This window comes from Alligator mississippiensis, chromosome 5 (assembly GCF_030867095.1).
Source record: "Alligator mississippiensis isolate rAllMis1 chromosome 5, rAllMis1, whole genome shotgun sequence".
In the NCBI taxonomy this organism is placed as follows: Eukaryota; Metazoa; Chordata; order Crocodylia; family Alligatoridae; genus Alligator; species Alligator mississippiensis.
In genome coordinates this window covers 29942610-29969420 of record NC_081828.1, presented here as the reverse complement: position 1 = coordinate 29969420, position 26811 = coordinate 29942610, and the positions used below count along the sequence as shown (strand labels likewise).

General features: G+C 42.9%; 1 long non-coding RNA gene across 2 annotated transcripts in view; it reads right to left on the bottom strand.

Annotated features, from left to right (window-relative positions):
* Positions 1-6990: 6990 nt before the first annotated feature.
* Positions 6991-26811, bottom strand: part of LOC132250760 (uncharacterized) — a 64905-nt gene continuing 45084 nt past the window's right edge. For both annotated transcript variants that reach the window (XR_009462369.1, XR_009462370.1), the window contains exons 2-3: positions 9131-9263; positions 6991-8020 (exon numbers count right to left, since the gene is read on the bottom strand). This is a non-coding gene — a long non-coding RNA (uncharacterized LOC132250760). The remainder of the gene's footprint in view (positions 8021-9130; positions 9264-26811) is intronic.

Here is a 26811-nt window from a genome sequence, read left to right as displayed (position 1 = left end):
GTTTTGGGGGTTATTTGTTTTGGTTTTTTGTTTGCTTATTTTCTTTTAAAGTCTCTACTTTCAACAAACAATATTACTCATAATCACTTTCTCTCCCCCTCTCTCTCTTGCAGGCATGCATGCACACACACCACCTACCATCTGAGATTTTAAGTTTTTGTACCTCTTACCCCCCACCTTTTTACTTCTTTGAATGGTGTGGTAGTGCTGGTTTGCTTGGATAACAATCTGTCCAAACAGTGATGTCTGAGGTTGGGGAAAAATTAAATGAAAAATACAATCTACTGCTCTTTAACTATTGGCAAACTGTATTTTTAAAGCTCTTTCACTGTTAAGTTTGTTAAAATGTGGGGTTTTTTTCTGTCAACCAGTTGCATCATAAAGAACACATGACAAAACCCTAGGGTGTCAGGATGCTCTCCAAGGTACATCCCAGGTTTGTATCAGCTTGTTGGTCCCCCACTCTGCTGAATGGGTATGCCCAAAAAAATAATTTCCCCAGGAATCACAATTTACCATGGGCACTTCAGTAAAGAAACAGAAAAACAAAAGGACTTTCTACAAGGAAAAACAAATGGTATATAAAAAAGTGATTGAACACTTTGACAATAGAATATGGTAAAACAAAACTGACAAAATCCCTACATTACATTCCAATTACTACCTAGGCCTCAAAAAATCCTATGAAAACCTCCTGGGGTCAACCTCCTCTCAATCACAGCTAGCTCCCTCAACTGGGGATCACCATTCCCACCCTCTCAACACCTCCAAATAGTCACTGCCTACCCCCCACCCCACCTACCTTCAGAGGAGCCAAAGAATCTTTTAGAGTGCTTCTGCCTGTGAATCCCCCTAAAAAGTGATGATGCAGAAGTTAGGCCTTATGGCTATTTCAGACTCATCTGAAATATGGATTTCCCATAGTGGAATAGGGCATCTGCTGCTACATTTTCCTTCCCCTTGATATGGACAGTAATTTCCATATCAAAGTCCTGAAGCATTACTCTCCATCTAAGCAACCTAGCATTGGTTCCTTTGTTTTATGGAACCAGGCCACTGGGGAATGGTCTGTCAGGACATTAAACCATAGACCACATAGATAGGGTTTCAATTTTTTTTATAGCCCATATGATGGCATAGCACTTTTTCTATCACTTAGTATCTCTGCTCACATGGATTTAGTTTTTTACTCAGGAAGGTGATGGGGTGTTTTTTACCTCCTTTCCCTGTTTGCAACAGTACAGCTCCTAAATCAGAGGCATCTGTACATAACTCAAGGGTCTTATCAATGTCTGGTCCAGCTAGGGCAGGATGCTTTGTAAATACTTCCTTGATGTGCTCCAAACCCCTCTTACAAGCTTCTGACCAAACCACCTTGTCAGGCTTGTGCTTTTTACACAGGTCAGTAATCAGAGCAACAAAACTACTGAATGCTCATATGAGCCCTCCAATCTGGTGGTCCAGATATTGCAGCTTGGCTGCACCTACCTTACATTGTTATATTTTGATAGTTAAACACACCTCAAGTCTCTCTATTACAGCCTCCACATATCATAAGTGTTCCTCCCAGCTACCACTGAAGATGGCAATGTCATCTATATAAGCACAAGCAAAGTCATTTAGTCCTGAAAACGCATAGTTAATAAGTCTCCAAAACATCACTCCTAAACTCATGAGTCCAAAAGGTAGTACTTTCAATTCACACAGTCCCATGTCTGTGATTAAAATAGACTTCTGAGTCTTCTCCAAACAGATCTGCCAGTACCCCTTGGTTGAGTCCAGGGTGCTGATGTGTTGCACTTTGCTTAAAGTGTCCAGCAAATAATCCATCCGGGGCATGGAGGTATACATCAGGTATGGCAATTGCATTCAACTTTTTGTGATCTACACAGAATCTTACACCACCATCCCTTTGGAGCAATAACAATGGGCGATACCCAGAGGCTCTTTGATTCTGTAATAGCTCCGAGCTCCAGCATGCCCTCTACTTCCTCATGGATTTACTTCTATAAGCTGCTTGAAGTTCAGTATGCCTGACTTTGCAGGAGTTGTCTCTCCTTTATGATGATCCAGTGAACTATTTTTGGTGTCAGTCCTGGCTTGTTTATAAATACATGTTGATGTCTGAGCTACACATTCATCAGCTGTGCCTTGGCATCTGACTAAGCTCATCAAATAGATCAATAATCTTCAGAGGCATTTCCCTTCAGCACTCAGTGAGCAAGTCAGGCAAGTGAGAGATGGGTGTGTCTCCCCTCCCACTGAAATCATCCCCACAACAGCCTTTCTCCTATGCTAAGTTTTCAGACTGCTGATATGTATAGTTTGTGGCCTGATCAGACTATGAGGTTTTCTCACCTTATATGCAACAGCATTAAGTTTTGATTTCAAAAGCTCTCTCCCATGAGTCCTGCATTTTGTGGTGTTTTTCTTGTGATAGGACTAAAGCCATGTGCCCTTTTTCAACACAGCTCACAAAGACACTCATGGACCCAGAGGGACAGACTTCCATCTTCAGCTCTCTCTGTGCAAAAATGAAGTTTATTTCCTACCTATGGGGACTTTTTACCATCTTGTACCATCTACACTTTTCCCAGAGCCTGATGAAGGGACTTTGATCCCTAAAGCTTGCAGAAAAGGACAATTTTCTTGCCATTTTCCAGTTGGTCTAATAAAAGGTAACATTTTGGAAACAAGAGTTCTAATTTTTTATGTCTTTTTCAAACAAGCACTTGTAGATGTTTTTATCATACTACATTTTTTATTCCCTTGGTTTTTAACTAGATTTTGATGCACCAGTTATGATTCATCAAAGCCATCATGGCTTTCAGATCATCTTAGAGTCTTTGGACATATTCAGTGACTGATTTACCTTAAAACTCTACACCACTCCGCCTGCATCTCAGACAAAGTCAAGAGGAGCTTTGACCTTTCAGACATATAATAGGTTGAATGGAGTCAACCCCATGAATTTCTGGGGTACTTTCTGGTAGGCATATAGTACATACAGCAACATCACATCCCAGTCACCAGTCCTCTTAGTTATATACATTTGTAACATAGACATGAAAGTCACATTAAATCTTTTAACTGAAGTGTTAGACTCTGGGTGGTAGTGTGAATGGCTCTTCAGTGATGGGGAGAGGACATGGGAGGGCTTTGTAGAAACCTATAGCCTTCTTTCACCTCTGTCATAAATCACAGGATCTGCAGTAATCTCCTTCATCTGTCAGAATACCTGGCCAGTGAAAGTTGCTTTTTTTCAGTCTGTCATATGTCCTTTTTGTGCTCGAGTGCCCAGCAAAAGGGGAATCATGGACTAGCCACAGGAGCTCTGTGCAGTACTTTGCTAGCACCACCAATTTTCTTTGGGTCTCTCCTAGGAGTTCTCTCTTCCTTACCAAGACATTCTTTTATAGCTTTCCATCCTCTCCTATCAAACTCTTAGTGCCCTTTCCTTCACTATTGGCACTCACAGCCAAGGCTCTCAGGCTCGCCGATGAGCGATCTGACTCTTGCTTTTGAACAAAACCTTTTTGGCCTGTGGCTGCATAGGCAGTGTTTTCTGTTATGTTTGTCCAAAGCATTCACAAATAAATGACCCCAGCCATAAGTGTGGGAAAGAGTGCTACCAGAATGGCAGGCACAGAAAACATTGCAAACAAAGTAAAAGTATATATGCATTGACATTAACAAATTCAACAGAGTAACTTTGGATTCACACATGCAGACTCAACACGTTCACCTATCTCATATCCAATCCCACACTTTTGAAATGATAGTGATATAACAGACAGACTACAATCCTCTCAGGTGGCTTGCATTGCCTTTCTGGGTAATGTTGATCACCTTGACTGCTTTCTAAGGCTGTGTCCAAATGAGTACTATGTCAGGTTCATGTCTACATTTTCTTCCCGCATAGTGGCTACCACTTCCTGAAACACAATCCTGAGGAGGTGGCCCTCCTTCAGACATCTCTTCACTGGAAGTAGGTAGCTCAACATTATCAGGTCCTGGCCAGTCAGCATGGCTACTGCCTGGTATGGTATTATTTGCCACTGATGTAGGTTGTAAAACTGATGGCCCAACTTGTGGGGCTCCAATTGTTGCTTCTGTGCTCTGCTCAGCAATCGTGCCTATAGCTTGTAAATGGTTGATGTATCAGTGTCGAACAATATTAAGTGCCACTTGCACTGGATAGGCATAAATAATCTGTTTGTGCATTCACAACCACAGGCTGCCATTTCTTAAATTCTCAGTAATCATACACCAATACCTTTTGGCCTACATGTAAGGGCACCTATTCCTCTTGTCAGCGCCTGACTTATTTGGCAATGTCTACCATGTTGTTGCAAGTCTGGCAGGGTGGTATGATGCATACGTGATATACTGGCATCCAGTGATATGCCAGCATATCACTTCTGCACCATACCACCCAGCCACAATGGACTGGCTGAACAATTTGTATGGTCTTTCAAAAATTCTTTTTTGGCATTTTATTTATATAATTTCCCACAAGAATATCTGTATGAAGTTCTTTGACTACTCCTACTTCTAAGGAGATCTCTGTGCCCTCCCATTTCAGCAAAATACAGGCTGCATGGAGCAGAATTTCTATTCCCCACTCTCTGCAAATAACTAGCTCCTTCTTGGGAATTAGATCTTCTCTTATCAACCCCTCACAGACCACTGATATCTGAGCTCCTGTATCCCTCCCCACCAGGCACACTTTGCCATTAACTTTGGCCTGCTCCAGGTCCCATGGTGGGAGTTCACACCATAGATACCACACAGACCCCCTCCAATAGCTACTGCTCCAACAGCCTGGGGTCAGGGTCTATCCTCTGTCTCCAACAGCATAGGGCACTGAGGTTTTAAGTGTTCAGTGGACCTACACTTGAAACATTTCTGAAAGCTTATCCTGCCCCCCCCCCCCGGTTTACTAGTGAGTTTGGAGATGTAATGGAAGCCTGCTTACCAATGGGTTTGCTCCTTCCATTTTTCCTCCCAGCCCCATGATGGACATCTCACTTATCCTGCACCCCTTGGTCCATGGATTTAGGTTCTAAGCCTGCTTTGCTTCAAGATATAGACCACCGTGCCTTGCAGCCTCCCCTGCATCCTTTGGGAGGCTGCAGGGAAGCCATTATTCCACATGTCTTTCTTTACTTTCTTACTAAATAAATTGTAAAGTTGTTCAAGGGCAATTAGATCTAACACTGCTTTCATGTCTCCTACCTCTTTGCTCTTGATCCATTTGTTCAAATAATCACTTGTTTTTTTCAGAGTTCCTATACAATTTACTCCTTCCTGCTTCAGAACATTGCTGATAAGTGGTGGAGTGGGCTGGAACTTGTGTAGCATGACTCTCTTAAAGCAAGTGTAATCTGAAGTTTCATCAGGGTATCAGGTAGGACATTATGGGTGCATCCAGATAAGCATGGATATTTGGTTCCCCAGGGGTGCACCTTGCACCACGGCTACTTGTTCCTGGGGAACACCTGTGCCATGTGTATTGGTGCACAGCAAGTTACCCCGGGTGGGGTAGGGGAGGCTGGCCAGCACTGGGCTGGCCCCCAGCAGCCTTACCTGGGGTCCTGGGGGCCCCCGGGGCTGCAGCAGCAGCGATTCTGCCACACGGAGCCCAGCCAGCAGCCGCAGTGCTGCTCCAGGTGGCCCAGCTGCACTTTTGAGCAGTGCATGCTGCCTGTGTGCACACTGCTCCACTTTTTATTTTCTGCGGGATATCTGGGGAGGGTGTCAAAAAAACCCACAGAAAAAAAAAGTGGAGCAGCACACACATGGGCAGTGCTCCCTTGCAGTGTGGAGAACATCTAAATGTGCAGTATGTGGTAACATAAACATGTGCATAGTGCCATATACTGCAGGGCCAAGCTCATCTGGAAGTGGCTTGTGTTTTTATCCTTGATGTGGTAGACATGGCACAATCTGTCAAAGGATGTGAGGTATTCTTCTATGACTGAGCCTTCCTTGTAGCAGGGGTGTATGTTCTTGAAGTCAGGCAGCGTAGATGGGGTACCCCGTGTTGGAGAACAACTGGAGTTTCACAGTTTCTGTAGTTGAATCTCCAACCACTTCTTTTCTATTACCAGCCATGCCAGCTGCAACTGTCTATAGCTATGCTGGCTTGGGCCAGACTTGTCTCAGGAACCCTGTCCTCCTCCAAGTCATATTGAGCTAGTTTGTCCTGAACACCTTCACAGACTTCCCAGCATGCCTAAACTTCTTTCTAGGCAGATTTTTTTCCCCACAGATCTGTTTTGCTGAGTTCCGTGTAAACTTGTTTAAATCATTCTTTTGCTTGTTGCTGTTCCACACACCAACAGCAACAGTTTCTCAGGGTAGCACTACCACCTAGCCCTCAAAAAAATTCCTGTGAAGATCTGGGGTCAACCTCCCCTCAGTCATAGCGAGGTCCCTCCCCTGGGGACCTCTCTGAAAGGGGGCCACCTCCTCCTGGTCACTGTCTCTAGAGCATTCCAGATAGCCTGTCCCCCCACAACGTCAGGGGATCCACAGGCAGAAGCAGAAACACCCAAGAGTGTTTCTGCCTGTGGATCCATGCCAGTACATTCCCCACTTCTACTGTCAAATGAAATACAGTATATTGCTTTTGAGGAGGGAGTTCTCATACTGAAGTCATGCACTGCCAGGGTTAAAGGAATGTAATGGCCATTTTTGGATGCAATGCCAAACTTGAACATTTGTGAAGACTGAGGTTCTGGAATATCTGAGTCCAGGCTGACTTCTGCAGATGCATCAAAGCAAGTGGTTATATGACATGAGCATACTTTAAGTGCAGTAGTCACAGAGACCTAGTCTAAATTGTGAATGAGTGGCAGGAAATCCTGCTTTCTGTATCTAACTTTAGCTTGAAATTATTATTTCCACTGTAATGATTATGAAAGAAGACACAAAACAAGAAAGAGGGACACTCCATCAGCGGCTGCCATATATACTGCATTTACAGACTGAAAACATCTCAGTATTTTATCTATTTTATTTTTACTTCTTAACACAACTTTAAGGAAGTTGGCGCTTTAATGCATTGAACATGTAGGAACTAAAAATGTCCAGATCCTTTTAATAAGGTACCTTTCAGTATTAAACGTTGGGGCATATTCTCCTCAAGAAGTACACACTTAACTCACATTAGTATTAATAGCAGCTATGTGCACACATTGAGTGGAGAATATATCTCTCTTTGTCTCTCTGTACAGTGCTCTAAGAAAAACTTTGAAGAAATTGAGAAAAGCAGAAAGAGCACTATATTAATTTTAAGGAGATGAAAGCAGTACATGTCATTCCTAAATTTCATGGAAAATGCACCGTTAGTAACAAAGATGAGTAGAAAATTTCAAAATCATTTTGAGCAACATTAAAATCAGTCTTCCCTGATTTTCTGTTTTCCCCTTCATTTCAAAGCACATACATTAAACTCATTTTATGCTTATAATGTATATAATGATTCTAGACAACATAAGAAGGATACCATGATTTTTCCTATTCCAATGTATAAACTGGCAGGCCAATTTATGCAGCTTAAACCATTGCTAAAGAAGATGCATCAAAAATTGTCTGTGATCATTACAAATAATAGCCTAAAATGTTCAGAAGAAGCTGTTTTCTTATCATATTTTCATTAAAACATCTTTTCACCTGCTTTGCTTTTCCCATGTCTGTAACCTGCATTGTAATCAGTCTTATTAACTGAGACCATAAATATGATTTATTATGGCCTGATAATGGAAGCTGCGTGGACCAAGAGAAGGGATATATTGTCCTTTGATAAAATGGCTCTTTTCTCTCAAATAGAGCTCTATCATGAGAGCATGCAGAATGTAGTGAGTGATTATTTCCTGAGGGTGAGTGATGGCAAAACCCTACAGAAAATCTTCTTGTTGGCCATGACAGCCTCTGAGTATCCCCAAATCTCACTGAGTTTGACAACCTGCAGACACTTTTGATGAACTGTATTCTTCTATCAGAGACAGCCTGTCTGGGAGGAGAAAAGGGAACCTTTATCGTCTGATCTGCTATTATTGTCTTGATCTTTTATAAGCAATCTCTAATGCACATGAATATAATATCCTTTCACACAAGTGCCAAACATAATAGAAATGTAGTTAAAGGGCCCCTTTCCCAGCTATGTAAATGTCCTAATACCATAATTAGAAAAGATGGTTTGTGAATGATAGCAGTAAGGAAAGGGTAATCAAAATGTTTTAACATTATCTTTCTGTTTTAAAGACCAAAATCCATGATAAATAGCATTTATGGCAGATACAGGGAACCAGCTTATTTTGAAGCCTTTGCCTAAAAGAAAATAGTTTTGAGCATGAAGCTGGTGTTATATTTTCATAAAACATGTAAATGGCAGCTGGTCCTAAGCCAAGAATGATTACTGTGCAGATATGGTTTAAAGAAAATGAGTATCCCACTCCAAATCCCTATTTGACTGTTAAAACAAGAACAAAGAGTTATTAAAAAGTACTGCACTGGGACAAATGGGTCCTCAAGCCCAAATAAAGTTGGCCAATAAATCTCTCTTTTATCTACTTCCAGAAGAATAAACATAACAAAATCTTTTTCAATTAAGAGATATATACACTAGCAAAACACCCCTATTCCTTAGCTCAAATAGACTGATTAATTTATCACAAAAAATGAAAGGGAAAGGTTTCCAAGTTTCCCCATAAAGCAAGATATTTAATTTTTCATTAACTTTTTGACAGCAGATGCTGGGATGTCCCAGTGTTAACTGCTAATGGTCTTTTATGTGATCAGTCTGTGCTGAGAGAAATCCCAATGGCCAAAGCCAAAAGGTTAATCAGTAATTTTACACTGGTGATGTGGTCGGAGTTTACACTTTAGTCCCTAAATGGAGGGGAGAAAAAAACAAAACCATTAGCACAAAAAATAGGCCCTCAAATAATTAAAATCTTCTCACTCTTTCTGGCAGAAATAGTTCATGGATATAGTTATAAAATGTCTGATCCTTTACAGAGTCATGAAAAACTTGTGTCAAAATGTCCAAGCCCAAACACACAAACATTTGTTTGTTTTTAGGATAATGATGATAATGAAAAATGATTGATATTTTACTTACCCATTAAAATTGTTAAATCAAGGCAGGGGGAAGGGAGAAATCTGCAGGTCCGTTATGAACATCAACTTCTAAATACATTTCCAGTAACAGCTGGGGAGTTTCCAGGATGTGAGCTCTGCTCCATGTGCTTCCACTGCAGAAGAGGTGCAAAATACTTGTATGCATGTACATTAAATGCACACTTGGTACAGTACCACTTGATGAAACAAGGCTCAAATACTATTGTCATGGATAATGTATATAAAGTTAAGTGGATCTATAGCAAAATTGGAGTAGGATGAACTATAGAGGAATGTCACTTTGAAATACTCCCAAAGAAAAAATATCCCTAAAAAATATGTACACGTTGGCATCTGTTGCTGCCAGGAATGTTATGACAATGATACCATTTTTATTTGCCCTGGTAACAGTTTATTAAAAATAAATTGCCAGCCACTGTATCTGTCATTTGGGGCTTGAAGTCTGTGAACAGCTCTTGTATGGATCAGATCCATAGTGAGTGCTACAATATTCTCTTTCCAGCTATGGCTAAAGCAGATAGACACAAAAGCAGTGTCCCCTCTCCTGGATTTGAGCACTTCTGTTTTTTCAGTTCCAACAAAAACTAGGGTTGAAATCCTCACTCTACTGAAGTCAATGGGAGTTTTCCTGCTGTTTTCAGCAGGGGTAGGATATCTCCCTAAAATCTTTTGTTAACATGACAACTCTTTTACAGCACCCCATTACCTAGTCCAACAGGAGTTTCTGTTGAATGCAGGGAGCCCTTATGCATCTTTTCATTTCTCACTTGTGTACTTGGCAGTATGTATTTATACAATCAAAAACAGGGAAAAACCTAATAAAATTAAGACAAAACCTAAGTGGTCTATAATTCTGCTTAATCTCCCAAACTAGATTTTTAAAGTTGGCTGAATTCCCCAAACCTCTCTCAGGTGCCAATGAGTGAGTCAACACACCACCATTTTCATGGTATGGCAGAAAGCAAATTGTTCTTCCAGGATCTCAAACATGCCCTCAAGTAATTCATCTAATTTATTTGCAAAGCCATACCAGAATAAAGAACTATTGCTTTAGGTTGCTCACAATATTCTTGGTGGCTAAGAGAATAGTCATGAATAGTAGGGCTGTGCAAAGCTTCAGTCCCTGGTTCGATTCGGTGGCAATTCGGCCTGATTTGGCGGCCAAATCTCTAAATCTGAATCGAATCAGAGGACCCTTTAATCTCTCCAAATCAATTTGGAACCCTCTGAAGCGATTCGGAGAGATTTGGAAAGATTCAGCGATTCGGACATAGAGACAGCTTCAAATGTTTTTTCTACATACCTCTAGGTAGCAGGCGACTTGCGAATGCTGTGATGCTGGGGTGCATGGAGTGTCCCACAGGACTGCGGGGGGCTCCCCAGTGTGCTCAGCAGCAGACCTGGAAGTGGACCAGAAGCACTTCCGGTCCACTTCTGGGTGCACTGGGGAGCGTGCTGCCTCACCCCCCATGCCCTCCCAGCTTAGCGACTGGTGCTTCCTGGGTCAGGGAGGCACCTGAGGTCCCCTTGCGGTTGACTGTCAAGCCGGGGGCTGCGGGGGGCCCCCGGCACGCTCCTCAGTGGACCAGAAGTACTCCCAGGTTCATCACTGAGCACATGGAGGGGCTCCCTGCAGTCCTGTGGGACACTCCATGCACCCCAGCAACACAGTGTTCACAAGCTGTGCTGGTACCTCAAAGTATATAGAAAACATTTAAAGCTGTGTCTATGTCCAAATTACTGATCTCCAAATCAACATCACATCTTCAGATTCAGATTCGTCTGAATCAACTCAGGGACAGTGATCTGAATCAACGAATCGAATCACTGTCCCTGATTCAGGCTGAATCCAAATTCGAATCGAATAGGGCCCGCTTTGCACACCCGTATAGGTGGAGTAGGAAAGGAATTCCATGATATTCTTCTGCAGGCACTGTGTGTGTCCTCTTCTAGAAGTAAGACAAGACCCGACTCCCCCTACCTGGAAAATGGAGCATCACTATGAATATCACATTTGATTTTCTTGAATTGTCATAGTAGGCACTGAAATACTTGCTTACACTTACACTTTACAGTTGAAAAGAATGAAAGGTACATTTGCCCCAATATTAAACTTGCAACCACTTAAAAAAAATTCTACTTTTTTATTGCAACAGTGAACAGAGTCTTATTTTATATGCAGGGATCCTCTAGACAGATCTCCAAGCATTTTTATAACTATATAAAGGGATCTCCCTTTGTCCACCATTAGATTGTATTTACTCCTGAATTCTAATCTAGTTGCTGTTTGATTTCAAACTATTTAAAAACAGTGCAGGATAGGCAGTGAAGAATGACTTCAGTTGAAATTTAGGGGAATTGTTAGAGGCAGGATGTAATCACCACATTTGAGTAGAGGCAAAGCAATTAACAATCCTACTTTTGGAAGAAGGTCTCTAAAGTTTCAGATGAAAAGTTATTAGAACTCTGGTTTTATATTTGATGCAAAATATGAGGTGTGCAGCAACACAATAAGACACTAGTTTAATTATAGCTCAGAGGGAAAAGTATCATTTACTGAATAACTACTGCCTCTTCTCTTCAGTATGTCTGTGTTCCTTGGAGATATCACATCCAAGTATCTTCCTAACTTAAAGGAACACAGCCAAAAAGGAGTTAGGTCCCCCAAAGAAAGCTCCTCCCCCCCCCATAATCAATAGACAGAGATCCAAAATCTCTCTCACTTATCAGAATGTTTGTTCATTGCCTGGTAAGACATTTGTATTTTAACTGTGACATTTTACAGCTGGACTGCAACTGGGGGATTCTCTCTTGCTGCTTATGCAAAAGAAGAATGCAAATAACCTTTTAGAAATAGACTGAAGTAATTAACAGGTGTACAATGGTACAGAGAGACACTGATGGATTTCTTATAGCTATATTAGCAGCGAAAATGCTTTTCCTACTGTTTTTTTCTCATTCATCAGTTTCTGGATGCATCTTCTCCCCTCCTCTGTTTTCCTTGCTCCATATTTCTTCTCAGTTTATTATTTCCTTTCTAGGTTTGTCTCTGCTTTCTTTCCCCCTTCCCAACTACCTCCACTTTTGTCTTTCTACATTCAGTCTTATATTTTCTCTCGTCTGTTTTGCTTCATTTTAACTCCCTGCTCTTTTAAGTTTGCAGTAGTGCTAAGAAAGCACACTTAAGGGAAGGGAGTCTTCTTCAGAAGTACAGAAAATCCCACCTCCACAGGCAGAGCAGAGTGTTTTGAAGGGCCATTTACATTGTAGAGAGATGTGGCTCTTTTTCCTCTTTGAGTCATATTTAATAAACAAGATACCTACCAGGTGCTAGAAGAAATCAGAGAGAGGTGCGAAACCTACAGAGTACAATTTGCCACTGGCATAGTTATTGATATCCACTCATGCCACCTCTCCAAAGGGTGGCCAAAATGCCACCTTTGCATCCATTCCACAACAAGCACTTTTCTTATACAATGGGAAATTATACAAATTCATTTAAATTGCAGCCTAAAAATTGTATTCTTGGGGTCCTATTGGCCACCACAGCTTTTCTAAGGCAGACAATGTGCTTTGAATATGCATGTAAGTATGTACTTTCTAAAAAAGAATTCAGAATTATACACAGTCATATTAATTGATATCTACTTCCTGCTGACTGCTCATATTCAAGATTACTTACGACACAGGTCTGGACTTACAGGTTCAAGAAGTCAGCAGATTAAGTGACATTGTCCCTAATTTACGCTTGTGAAAGAGTCCCATCAGTATGAGTTAAAGCTGGAGTGTCACCATTAACACTGAATTGTTTTACTTTTGTCCTTTTAAGTCAAACCCATTACATTATTTTAATGTATGTGTAATATGTAATTATGGTTGTCTCCAGGCAGCCCAGTCCCAATCCAACCCAGAAGGCTTGGGAGATGCACAGAGATGTGTAGATAAACCACAAGGCTCAATGCAGCTCAGATTAAACCTGTTTTTTAATAAGCAACTTTTTGGGCTTTTCCTTTTAATCATTTGAAACTGGGTGCTGCAAATGTATAGTATAGAAATAGTGTAAGATTTAACAAAAAACCTGACTGCATATAAAAGAATAGCAGGTAACTACAACTTAGGTAAATTTAAATTTGTATTTTTCCTAGGAGCAGCCTTCTTCCAACATACACATATTTTTTTCTTTGTGATTTTTAAGATAAAGTCCCATTTCTGCAATCAGACCCATGAGAGCAGACCTCCACACTCCTTTGATATAGCTCACTGACTTTGACTGGAACTATCTGAAACGTTTCAGTCCAAGGGTATGAGACTGAAACTACCGGAGTCAGATGGCAAAAGGAGGCTATTAGAATTAGTGATAAATGTCCATACAGCTTTTCCTGAGATTTTGGGTTTCCTGCCAACAGAATAAGCTCCTCCAATTTCTGTTCAGGAACACCAGACATCAGCCATTTGGCTGAGTAGACAGCTTGAGAGTGGCCCCTGGTGGACTTGAACTTCATAGTCCCTCCCATTTCCCACCCCTGAGCCTGGCGTGAGCCCAGCCTTGGGGTACTCAGAGCTGCTCCAAACCACCTCCTTTCCTCAGTGGCTAGCCTCTTGTGTGCCCAGCAGAAGCACGTTGTAAGCATGTTTTGCCAGCAGTAGGCCTGGGACTGGACACTATTGGGAAGGACACTATATAGACATGTCCAAAAATGCACATGAACAGGAAGTTTACAGTGTGTCTTGTCTGGTCATATGATTAAGTCACTAGACTTGGCCTTGTGAGGTCTGCATCTCTTACATTACCTTGGGCAAGTCACATCATGTCTGTGGACTTCAATCTTACATTTTTTCTCTCCCCTCTCCTCTCAAGTAGAGAAGAACTCCTTTGTCTTATCTTTTTTGACATTGGTTTTGGGGAGAGAAGCTGTCTCTACATATGTGGCAGTATCCATGCATGAGTTCTCAACTCAGTTGGGGCCTCTGGACACTACTGTAATATATCTAATAATAAAGCTTATACAATGAAGGCAAAAAAATAACAGTTGGTCTGCAGGAAACTTGCTCAGCACAAAATGGCAGCCTCGGTGGAGTAAAGTCAGAGCCATTAGCCATTGACTGCTATAGAAATATTGAAACTGCATCAGGGATTTCTTTTTTAATTGCTATTTAGGGATTTAAATGAGATTTTAAAAAAGAAAGAAAGAAAAAATGTTTGGTCTGCAATCACTCTTTGCTGCCAATACAGGCTATCATATAAATTACTTAGACACTTTTAAAAATGCATTATTTACTCAATAACCCATAATGGGTCCAGTGCTCCTTTTACACGCTATTATAGAAGTACATAATTGCAGAATTTTCAAATGGGTATTTCTTTTAGGCAATAGTCCGTAATGGCTCCTTCAAAGCTCTTAGGCTTTTATCATGTGAAGGCCTAAGTAGAAAATGTTTAGTTCGCTGATCATTGACCTAATAGAGGGCAACAGCTTCTTTGGAACTAGTAGCTATTGTCTACTAGTTCAGATAGTACATAAATGACATTTTTTAAAGTTCTTGCAAATATATGCTGAAGAAAAACTACTGTTCATTTGCAGTAACCTTTTTGGAAAGCAAATACTGCTGATGAGATTGATGCTAGCTTTGGGGGTAGGACGCTGTATGAAGGGGGGGGGGGTTGTTTGTTTGTTTGATTGTTTGCATGTGTGTTCTTGTGGCTTCTCCCCCCTCCTTCGACCCAGAAAAAGAAACCAGATCTGTTTTCTGAGTGGAATAATAGTTCAATCTGGTTCTCATTCAAGTCAACAGAGCCATTACACTTGTTTGAATTGGAACTGAATAAGGCCTTCATTGTCTTCAACATTCCTTCCTTACAAAAACCCCTCAGATCCAAATTGTGTACTTGGTACATTTTGGAATCCAAACAAGCAGTAGCATAACTGAGGAGGTGGCCACAAGGGCAGCAGCTCTGGACACCATCTTGGGGGGTGGGTGACGGTGGCACGAAAAAATAAGCTGCCACTTCAGCTAGGAGCTGGTGGCAGCACAACAGAGGCTGCCCCGTGTTCTGGCACTGCCCCGGGCTCTGGAGCTGCTCTGTTATGCCTCTGCAAACAAAGCTAAATTTGGGGAATGGGAAAGTGGGGGACACTACAAAAGGACAAAAAAGTTATCTTAACTTCACACTGACAACAAAAGAAGAATTAGGAAGGAAATTTCAACCATAATCCTATTCTGAGAATAACCTGTAAAGGGAGGTTAAATATTGTCAGCAGTATCATCATGATACTCATTATCATAGTACATGTTTTCTATGGTCATAGCTTATTTGCAGCCTGATACAGTACAAAAGAAAAATAAAAAAATACTACCCACGTGCTGGAAACATGAGAGTAGAGCCGAGGGAGAGACTCCACAATGCTTGGGTGCCCACAAACCAGATGTGACATTCTGAATCAGGTGCTGCACCCCTTGAGATATTATATCAAACATGATATGATTGTACCTAAAGAACTTTAGTGTGAACAGAGGCGTAGAGGGTTAGGTACTCTACCAAACACAGACACCAGACACAGACTCCATGGTTGCTTTTCAGTGAAAGACAGATCTAGTAGTAGGGTTGTCCTTGTACTTCTATCAGGGGGCAGGAGCCAGCCCAGCCCTATGACACGCAGCTCCTGCCTGCAGTGCTGGGAGCCCTGGGTGGTGGCAGTAGCTGGCCTGGTCTTGTATGAAGGCACATGGCAGCGGGCGAAGCCAGCTCATGTGCATGTATAGGCTCTGGGACTCGGGTAGCTCCGCACGCCTCCAGGTGTCTCTGCCTGCAGCAGGCCACGAGCATCCTAAGGGCCCACTGGTGGCTGCTGCTGCTGGCAGCAGGGGCTGTGTACCATTGGGGCGGGGGGAGGACCACAGAGGACCCATCTCTCCCACACATTTCCCCCATACCCACACAGCACACAGTCCCTGTACCCCGACATCCCTGCTTACCAGGGACAAAGTCTGGGTCTGAGCCACTACTGGCAGCCATACCCCACATCTGTTTCTATGGACATGCGGCAGGCATACAGATGCTCTGGCCAGGTGCTAGACCACCCACAGACGCTGCCAGCAGTGTCGGCGGGGGGGAGAGGGAGGGTGGTGCCTTTTCATACCATGCTCAGGGGGTGCATGTGCACCCACATGTACCTCCTATGCATTGCCCATGCCAAGGATAAAGAAAACAGAGCACTTAGGTTGCAACAGTCAGAGCTGGAATTTAATCATGCTGTTGGTATCCACTGCAGCAATGAACAAGCAAAGAAAAATCAAATCATCAGAAAGAATACAAGATATACACCATGCACAAATAAAAAAGTTGCAGATTAATTCAAGAAATCATACACTGCTCTGCAAAGTAGCTCAAGTTCCACAGCCTCCACAATTACCTCTCCTTTCCTTTCAGTGGAACAGAGTGGAAAGATTGGTGTTTCATAGATTTCATAGACATTAGGGCTGGAAGGGACCTCGGAAGATCATCGAGTCCAGCCCCCTGCCCAAAGGGCAGGAAGTCAGCTGGGGTCATAGGATCCCAGCAAGATAAGCATCCAGTTTCATCTTGAAGGTGTTCAGTGAAGGCGCCTGAACAACCTCCGGTGGCAGGCTGTTCCAGACCTTGGGGGCTCGGACAGAAAAGAAATTCTTCCTTATGTCCAGCCTGAAACGATCTTGTAGTAGTTTGTGACCATTCGACCCTGTCATCCCTTGGGGCGCTCTGGTGAACAAACGTTCCCCCAGATACTGGTGACCACCCCTGATAAACTTGTAGGTGGCCATCAGATCACTCCCTGAGCCTGCGCTTTTCCAGGCTAAAGAGCCCCAGGGCTCTCAGCCTGTCATCGTAGGGTCTGCTTCCCTGACCTCTGATCATGCGCGTGGCTCTTCTCTGGACTCTCTCAAGCTTCTCCACATCCTTTTTGAATTGTGGAGCCCAAAACTGGACGCAGTACTCCAGCTGCGGCCTCACTAAGGCCAAGTACAAGGGGAGAACGACGTCCCGGGATTTGCTTGAGAAGCATCTATGGATGCAAGCCAGCGTTTTGGTCACTTTACTAGCCGCAGCATCGCACTGCAGGCTCATGTTCATCTTGTGGTCAATGATGACCCCCAAGTCTCTTTCTTCCATAGTGCTAGCCAACATAGCACTGCCAAGCCTATAAGGATGCTGCGGGTTTTTCTTCCCAAGGTGGAGAACCTTGCATTTATCGGCGTTGAACATCATCAGATTCTCGTCCGCCCACTTGCTGAGCCTGTCCAGGTCAGCCTGGATCATCTGCCTGTCTTCTGGTGTGGATGCTTTGCCCCAAAGTTTGGTGTCATCGGCGAACTTGGCCAGTCCGCTTCTGACTCCAGTGTCCACATCATTAATGAAGATGTTGAACAGTATGGGTCCAAGGACAGAGCCCTGGGGGACCCCACTGGTCACAGGACACCACGATGAGTGACTTCCATCAATTACTACCCTCTGGGTCCGACCCCGGAGCCAATTTTCCAGCCAGTGGATCGTGGAGGACCCAAGGTGACAATTGGCCAGTTTCTCCAAGAGATGATCATGGGACACCAGATCGAAGGCTTTGTTAGCAAGTGGCAGATGATGTAATGATATGCAGTGTCATAGAGAATTCCAGCTATAGGACTCCAAGAAAGGAACAAGTGCTTAATCAATGTGGGGATTTTTTTTAAAGGTTTGGGGTGCTCTTCTGTGGAATATCACATGGGAATCAACCCTCAAGTGAAACTGCTACAGTGAGCATCACACTGAGCCCCTGTGGAGGTGGTAGGATCAAAAGTACCAGACTGGAACTGTAGTACAGTTGGTATTCAGAAACCAGGTAAACTTGACATCTGTATTGAGCCTTTACACCTCAGTAAAATTTGAACACACTCCTTTATTCTTTACCAACAATTGATACTCATAAAGGCAAAAGTCTGTTCTGTTTTAAATGATACAGGTAGTTTCTGGCAGGTAAGCCTTGAGGAAGAAAGCTTCTGGCAGACAGAGATGGCTGAAAATGCTAATTGGTGTTTCTCTGGTACTAGGGGAGTGTGGAAGTGTCAACACGGATGGCTTGAGGAATTCAAATGGATGACATAACCATGGGTAATCTTAAGTGTTTAATTATGGAGACTCTTTGAAGAGACCAATACTAACCATAGGGTGAGGGGCTAGCTGCATTAAAATTACTTGGATTTTTTGGCAGTATGGCATTGCCTCATTCCTTCAGGTACATCTGAGGTTACAACTGCCTACAGTTCTATAGGACTTTTCCTGCAAGAATTGCAAAGCTCTTCAGGTATAAGCTATATAAGCCACGCCACACCTCTGTGTAGTAAAGTATCAAACTCATTTGAGAGATGCATGGACCTTCCACCACAAATCAGGTAAATAACTCCCAAAGATCACAAAGAAATTCAGTGGCAAAGGCTAAAAAAGCACCAAATATCCTGATTCACTGTTCCTTTCTCTAACCAACAGACTATACCCACTCCATTTCACAACCCAATCATCATTGTCAAGTTCTCTCCTAGGCTTTGAAACAGCCTATACTTCAGAGGAGACTTCTCACCTTTACAAATGAGTAGAAGTTGGTAGTGAGTGAAGTGGAAACTCACAACAGTACAGAAATTTTGCTTTATACCAAAAACTTTTAATTGCATTAAAAATGTAATAAAGCAACATTAGATGCAATATTTAATCTATGAACTGTATACACTAATTAAAAAGAGGGTAATATTAATGCACTGGGGCAACTAACCCAAGTTGTTGACTGTTTATACAACGTGCTTTACTTCCATAGATTCTAATTCGGACTCATTTGGCAGTCTTGCAAATCTCCACTTATCCAGCAGGAACATTTTTTGTGACTGGCAAATAAATTATTATTATCATGATGATGATATTAATAAAAATGTAAAGGGAAGGCAAGTAGCTTTTTGCAAGGGCTGGTAAATTTTCATGACATTTTTGCAAAGCTGTCATATGGTTGGGTTAGATGAAACTGGAAGGTTTTATGTGCATAGCATTTAACTTTAAACATTCTTCATGGAAACTTACACGGCACATAATTTACATATTCAATACTAGTGACAATTTACTTCTCCCATCTGAGCAGGGCTTTCAACTATGCCACTTGAACTAAATTAATAAACAGTAATTACAGAATGTTGTGCGAGCTAGCTGTTGATGTTGAGCAGATTCTAATCAACACCTTCTTTTAAGGGCCAATTAAAGCTGAATGTATGCAATATAAACATCTTCTTGTATTTAGACATGAACTGTAGAACAAGGTAAAAAATAAAAATCAGAACAATTACAGTAGGTTAGAGATGAGCTAATGGAATGATGGATTTTCCCTGTACCTTAATCGCTAAAGCAAAAGCAATTCCCATAAATTGCTAGCCATCTTATAATGAACAGCACTGACACTGTGGGCAAGGGGTCACCTTGCAAACTCTTGTGTTGCCTAATACTTAATTTTAATTCTTAGGACAAACTGTTGCATTTGCACTGATGGACCCTTTCTTTAAAAACATACCTGTGTCAGTGTTTGGCTTCCATTAGGCAGATATGCAGGTGTTACGGACACCAATAGCCAGATACCCATTTTAAACTCTCAGAAAATTAAAAATAAATAGAAGTTCAGCCAAACTATAACTCGCTGCTGCATAAATATACATCTATAAAGGCATTATTTACAAATACACTGTTCCTTGATCTAGTACAATGAAACAAGTACAAGACTTGTCCTCCAAGCCAGGAGTTGCAGTAGGTCAGTAAAAGTAAAGGAAACATCTGTTTCAGTGCTGTACCAATATCATTTGGATAAAATAATTAAATCTCAAGTAGTCATTTGGTGTAATAGAAATCTTGTCATGGTAATAGAATTTTGTCACCTGGGGCACTATTGGAAGCTCTGAGAGTTTTACTTGCATAAGAACAATCGGATTGGGTCCAGGATCAATGCTATCTTCCTCTGAAAATAGACTGCTCAATTCAACAATTATATAGCAGTGTGAGATCATTATCCTGTGACAGCATTTGGTTCTACTGGCATTATCTCTTAATTAACTATTTTAAAATATATGGAAAAGGGTGGGGGTGGCAAGTGGGACTTGTGAGTATGACAGGCCAGATGTGTTCTTAGAAGCTCAGCTAATCTAAATGACTGAAAGCACCACTATTTGGTAGTTCTAAGATTTGCATAACCAAAGCTAAGATTTTGAAAAATAAAGAAGCAAAAATTAGCAGACATACAAATGAAATCAACTGAAAGATGGAGTCTCGAGCCCAAGAAATTCAACATCCAACACAGGAGCTGCACCTTTTCCAAGTCCTTAAAGAGGGTCCCCATGAAGAACAAGGTAGCTCTAACGAGGGTGGATGAAATAACAGGGAAGTGCCATAGATTAGGTGTAGACAGAAAATCCAGGAATCAGAACCCATCAACTTGAACCTGAACTGACTTCAGTAAGATTCATGGGGAATGTAAAAGACATTCAGGCTCTATAGACAGATTTGCTTGTTCTCTTTGCCAGAGGGATATCAAAATTTTGTTCTGTATCACATTTGAAAAATTAAGTCTTTACCAAATATAAAACTGCCTGTTTCTATTTGTTTATCTATTTCATAGGACTTATCGGAAGCAAATCGTTCAGTTTCTTTTTAAATATCCTTCAGAACCCTTCCAAATTTCACGTGTAGCTTGGAGAGCACGTGTTTGCACTGGGACACTTATATTAGCATATAGGATGATAGGAAAGTAATGCTGGAAAAGGGACTTCATGAGGTCACCTAGTCTAGCCCCTGCTCCAAGCAGGAACATCCCTGACTAAACCATCTCAGCCAAGTGTCTGTCTGTCCAACTTGCTCTTGAAAATTCCCAAGGATGGAGATTCCACAATTTCTCTAAGTAGCCTGTTCCAATGCTTGACCATCCACATAGTCAAAAAGTTCCTCCTAATCTCCAACCTAAATTTCCTCTGCTGTAATTTGAGGTCATTCTTCCTAGTTCTGTCTCCTGTAGCTAGAGAAATGCCCATCTTCACCTTCTCTATAATTGCCCTTCAGTTATTTGAAAACCTTTATCGAATCCTCCCCCAGTCTTCTCATCTCCACACTAAATAACCCTGGCTCTTCTAGCATTTTCTCATAAGTCTAATTTCCTAGGCCTGCAATCATTTTTGTTGCTCTCTGCTGGACTCTTTCCAAACCATCCACATCCTTCTTGAATTGTGGGTCCCAAAATAGTACTCCAAATGAAACCTTATCAGTGCTGAATAGAATAAAACAATCACTTCCCTTGGATTTTCAAGTGACACTCCTATTAATACAAAATAGTATACTGTTGGCCTTTTTTTTTTGCAACAAGAGCACAATGTTGGCTCATCTACAGATTATGGTCTATGCAATTCTCAGGTCCTTCTCTGCAGTACTGTAGTCATTCCCTAGCCTGCACTTGTACATACAATTATTCTGTACCAAGTGCAGGACTTTTCACTTGTTCTTGTCAAATCTGGTTAACTGTGGACCATTTTTCCAGTCTATCCAGGTCATTCTGGATCCTAGCCCTGGTCTCCATTGTGCATATAACCCTACCCAACTTGGTGCTATCTGCAAATTTGCTAAGCATGCCCTCAGTCCCATCATCCAAATCATTAATGAAGATATTGAACCACAGTGGACCCAGGGCAGATCCCTGGAGAACCCCACTTGATCCCTCCTCCCAATTAGACATTGAGTCATTGATGATTACTCACTGAGTATGATGATCCAACCTGTTATGTATCTTCTTTACAGTACTTTCCTCTAGTCTGTATTTCCTTAGCTCATTAATGAGAATGTCATGGGAAACTGTCATAAACTTTGAGGAAGTCAAGGTATATCACATTCACTACTCTCCCCCTATCCACAGAGCCTGCCACCTTATCAGAGAAGGAAATAAGGCTAGTTAAGCATGACTTGCTCTTAGCAAATCCACAATGACTGTTTCTGATCACCTTGTTCTCCTCTAGGTGCTTCACAACAGATTACCTGAAGACCTGCTCCATAATCTTTCCAGGTATTTAAGGTCAGGCTGGCTGATCTGTAGTTCCTGAGATCCTCTTCCTTCCATTTCTTAATGATAAATACTATATTTTCCTTTTCCCATCATTTGGGACCTTACCTGACCTCCAAGAGTTCTCAAAGAGGATAATAGCTTTTAAATTACGTCAGCCTATGATGTATCCCATCTAGCCCTGCCAACTTGAAAGCATCTAGCTTCTCTAAGTAATCCCTAACTTGTTCTTCTACTACACTATGCTGCTTGTCCACATTTCTATCTTTGCTGCCAACTCTGCTCATCATCTACTTGCTGTCCCTATTTGTGAAGGCTGAAGAAAAAAAAGGCATTTAAATAGTTCAGCTTTCTCTGCATCATTAATAACTAGATTGCCTTTTGCATTCTGTAGGGGACCTATGGTTTTTTAGTCTTCCTTTTACTTTTGACAAACTTGTAGAATCCCTTTTTATTGCCATTTATGTCCCTTGCCAGTTACATCTCAAATTGTGCCTTGGCCTTCCTAATTTTTCTCTCTGTATGTCTGTGCAATTATCTTACTCTTCCCTAGTTCTATGACGAAATTTCCACTTTGTATAGGATTCCTTTTTGAGTTTCAACTCATTGAAGAGATTTCTCTCTAGCCAGTTGCTCTTCTGTTGCACTTCCCATTCTTCCATCCCATCAGGATAGCTTACTGCTGCAACCTCAAGGGTCTTTCTAACAGAGCATAGGGTGCTCTGTTACTTGCAGGGTCCTCAGCAGCAGCAAGGCAGCCTGCAGCTGGCTGCAGTCCCAATTGGGAACAACTGCAATCCCAATTGGGGAACAAGGCCCAGCTGTGCCCTATAAAACAGGGGCTCTGAACTGCAAAGGCAGTAGCAGTATGCTGCCAGCAGCTAGAGAGATGCTACTGCTCAGAACATCTTAGAGGCAAGGAAGGAACTATGGGGATGACAGGAGGTTCCTTGTCCTGGGTGTGACAGAAAACTGCACCCTGCTGGGGAAGGATAGCCTGGTGGGGCTGCCTGTGGTGGGGTAGTCCCTGCAAATGCAAGGCCAGTCACCTCCCCAGTGAAAGGCGAGTATGGGGTGTGTTCTAACCCCAGCCCCACATCCCTGGTGGGTAGTAAGATTGAGCAGGGGCAGCCCAGACTCCCTGTGAGTACTAAGGCAGGGCCCAGATCAGGTGGAGGGACCTGAAGCAGCACCCAGACTCACAGATGAGTTCTGAGGCTACATATAGGAGCCAGAAGTGAGGCTCAGGGGTGGGGGCCTGACTCTGGGGATCTATTAGTGAATCTACCAGGCAAAGGGATAAGGGATTATAGTCCAGAAAGGGCAAGGGGATGGGGCTAGGAGCCCTGATTCTGGTACTATGGGCCTGGGGCCCAGAGTGGGCTTGGAACCCTGAGTAGAGAAGGGCTGGAGCACCAAGATTAGATAAGGCTTGGAGCCCAGTGTTGGTAGGGGCTGGGATCCTAAGTGAATGAGTGGCCAGGTGGTAAGCCAGATAAGTATGCTGGGTGTCAGACCATGGACTATCTGCAGGGCACAAGGGCTACGAGCTCCAGGGGGGAGTAGGAGTCCCGTGTGAGACTCTGGAGCTCGGGTCCCAGTGTGAAGCACTGGAGGAACATCTGCAAGGCATGAGACACAGTATAGGGATGGCTGGAGCTGTATACATAGGCTCTTGTCACCAGGGCAAATCAAGAGGCAGCCTCCCACCTGATTAATATTGTATATTCATTAGCAACAAGGGGTGGCAGACAAGGAAGGTGGGCGGTTAGCCCTAAGACAAGTGGATGAGCCAAAAATCAGACCGGCCCTGGGACGTCCACTTGTTACAGTCTCCTTGAAGAATAGCCAGCTCTCCTGGACTCTTTTTCCCCTCAAATCTGCCTCCCAGGGAACCCTACCCACCAGCTCCCTGAGTCTGCCAAAGTCTACTTTTCTGAAGTCCAAGGTCTTTATTCTACTGCTCTCCTTCCTTCCTCCCCTTAGGATCTTGAACTCTATCATTTCATGATCCCTGTCACCAAAGTTACCTTCCACCTTCACATTCTCAACAAATTCCTCCCCATCTGTGAGCAGCAACTTGAGAAGAGACCTTCTTCCCTTGTTGGCCTCTGTATCATTTGTATCAAAAAGTTCTCCCCAACACACTCCAGGAATTTGCTGGACTGCTTGCGCACTGCTGTGTTTCCCTCCCAGCAAATGCCCCAATAATTAAAGTCCCCCGTGAGAACCAAGTCCTGCAATTTGGAAGTTTTTTTCCCCCCCCAGCCTATCCTTCCTGAACAAGCTATACCCATCCATGATCATACTCCAGTCAGGTGAACTATCCCACCACATCTTCCTAATTCCAATTACATCCTAATTCTGTGCTTTTATTAATACCTCCAATTCTTCTATTTGTTTCCCATGCTTCTCACATTATTATATAAACATTTTGGTATTTAACTGAATGTCCTATCTTCTCCCTGAGAAAATTGCTAAAGCTTCTGCTATTGCTTCCCTTTATTAAGTTTTTGCCTTGGATCTCTGGCTCTTTACTTACCTCTTGCCTTTTGCCTCCATCTGGCAGTAAACCTAGTTTTAAAGCCCTCCTCACTAAGTTAGCAAGCCTATATGAAAAAACATTCTTCCCTCTTTGTCAGGGGGGTACCATCGCTTCCCAGCAGTCCATTTTCTTGGAACACCACTCTACGGCTGAAGAAGCTAAGCTCTGCTGGGAGCACCATATGTAGAGCCACATGTTGATCACCAAAATACATCTGCTCCTAGCCACTTCTTTATTTGTGAATGGAAGGATCAACAAGACCACCTGGTCCCCTATCCACTTCACCCTTGCTTCCAGAGCCACGTAGTCACTTTTGATCTGCTCATCATCACCCCTAGCAGTATCATACTATGCAGCATTGCATAGTAGTCAGAGGGCTGGAAGAGTTTCAGCAACCTGTCCATTATGTCTTAGATGCAGAATCCTGGCAGGTAGCAGACCTCCCAAGCCAACAAGTCAGATCAGCAGATGAATACCTCCATCCCTACAGGGGAGAGTCCCCAAACACCAGCACCTGTTGTTTTCTCTTGGTAACAGGGGTCTTGATCCTTCCCCTGCCCCCCAGGTGCATGGTTAGGTCTCTTGGTTTCTCCTGCCACTGGAGTGGGCTTCTTCTCATCTAATGCCAAGGCTCCATACCTGTTCTCCAACTGGACAGCTACAGATTCTAACTGTTGCCAGAGGTAACAAACTGCTAGCTTCCACCTTCTGGAGTACCTGTGTCTTTAGTGTCTTCCAATGTGTTTTCTGGCTGCCCCCTATCATAATGTTAGAGTTCTCTTGATGCATAAAGTCACAGGATCATAGACAACCAGGGTTGTAAGGGATCTCCAGATGTCATCTAGTCCAACCCCCTGCCTGAAGCAGGACCATCCCTATCCAAATTATGCTATACAAATTCATTGTTTACCCTATTAACAAAACTACACAGTCAACCCTAACACAAAAGACATAAGTCCCTAATCTGCCACAGATAAAGCAGGGGGACCACAGCAGCCAATATCCTTCTGCTGGAAAGGTTGCTAAAATACATTCAGGAGATGCAAAGAGAGCCATGCCCCCTACTACAGAGGAAGGCAAACCCCCCCCCCCCCCCGCCCCACACACACACACACAGTCCACACCAATCTGAACATGGCATAAAAATTCCTTCCTGACCCCAAATATGGCAATTGGTCTGAACCTGAGTGGGGGAGGGGCAAGACCCTCTAACTAGTCAATGAAGCCCTCTTGCTCATAGATGCTTATGAACCTAGCCATTAGGGGTGTGCGAAGTGGGCTGTATTCAATTAGGATTTGGATTCAGCCCAATTCGAGGGACAATGATTCGATTAATTGATTTGGATCACTGTCCTGATTCGATTCGGTTGAATCCGAATCTGAAGATTTGATTCTGATTCAGAGAATCAGTGATTCAGACATAGACACAGCTTTAAATGTTTTTTCTACATACCTCGAGGTACCAGGTGCAGCTCATGAACGCTGAGATGCTGGGGCAGATGGAGCTTACCACAGGTGCGTGGGGAGACCCCCGCCCGCTTGGCAGCAGACCCAGAAGTGGACCAGAAGTGCTTCTGTTCCACTTTTGGGTTCACCACCGAGCACGCTGGGGACCTCCCGCACTCCTGTGAGACGCTCCATCCACCCCAGCAGCTCAGCATTCACGAGCCACCTGGTGCCTTGAGGTATGTAGAAAAAACAGATAAAGCTGTGTCTATGTCCGAATCATCCAATCTCTCTGAATCGAATCAGAGGCTTCCGATTCAATTCAGAAAGATTAATGCGTCTCCTGATTCGATTCAAATTCAGGGACTGAGCCACTGAGTCAGGCCGAATCTCCACTGAATTGAATTGAATCAGTGACCAAAGCTTCTCGCAGCCCTACTAACCACTTCTCCTGCAGCTCACTTACGTGATTCCTGAGAGAACCCACCAGAAGTCACTTCTCACACCACAAGGACTCCCCTACTTGGCTGTCTTTGGCAGGGACATGCAAACCGCTGTCCCTCCAGAGCCAGATCAGAACCTGGGTGGAAG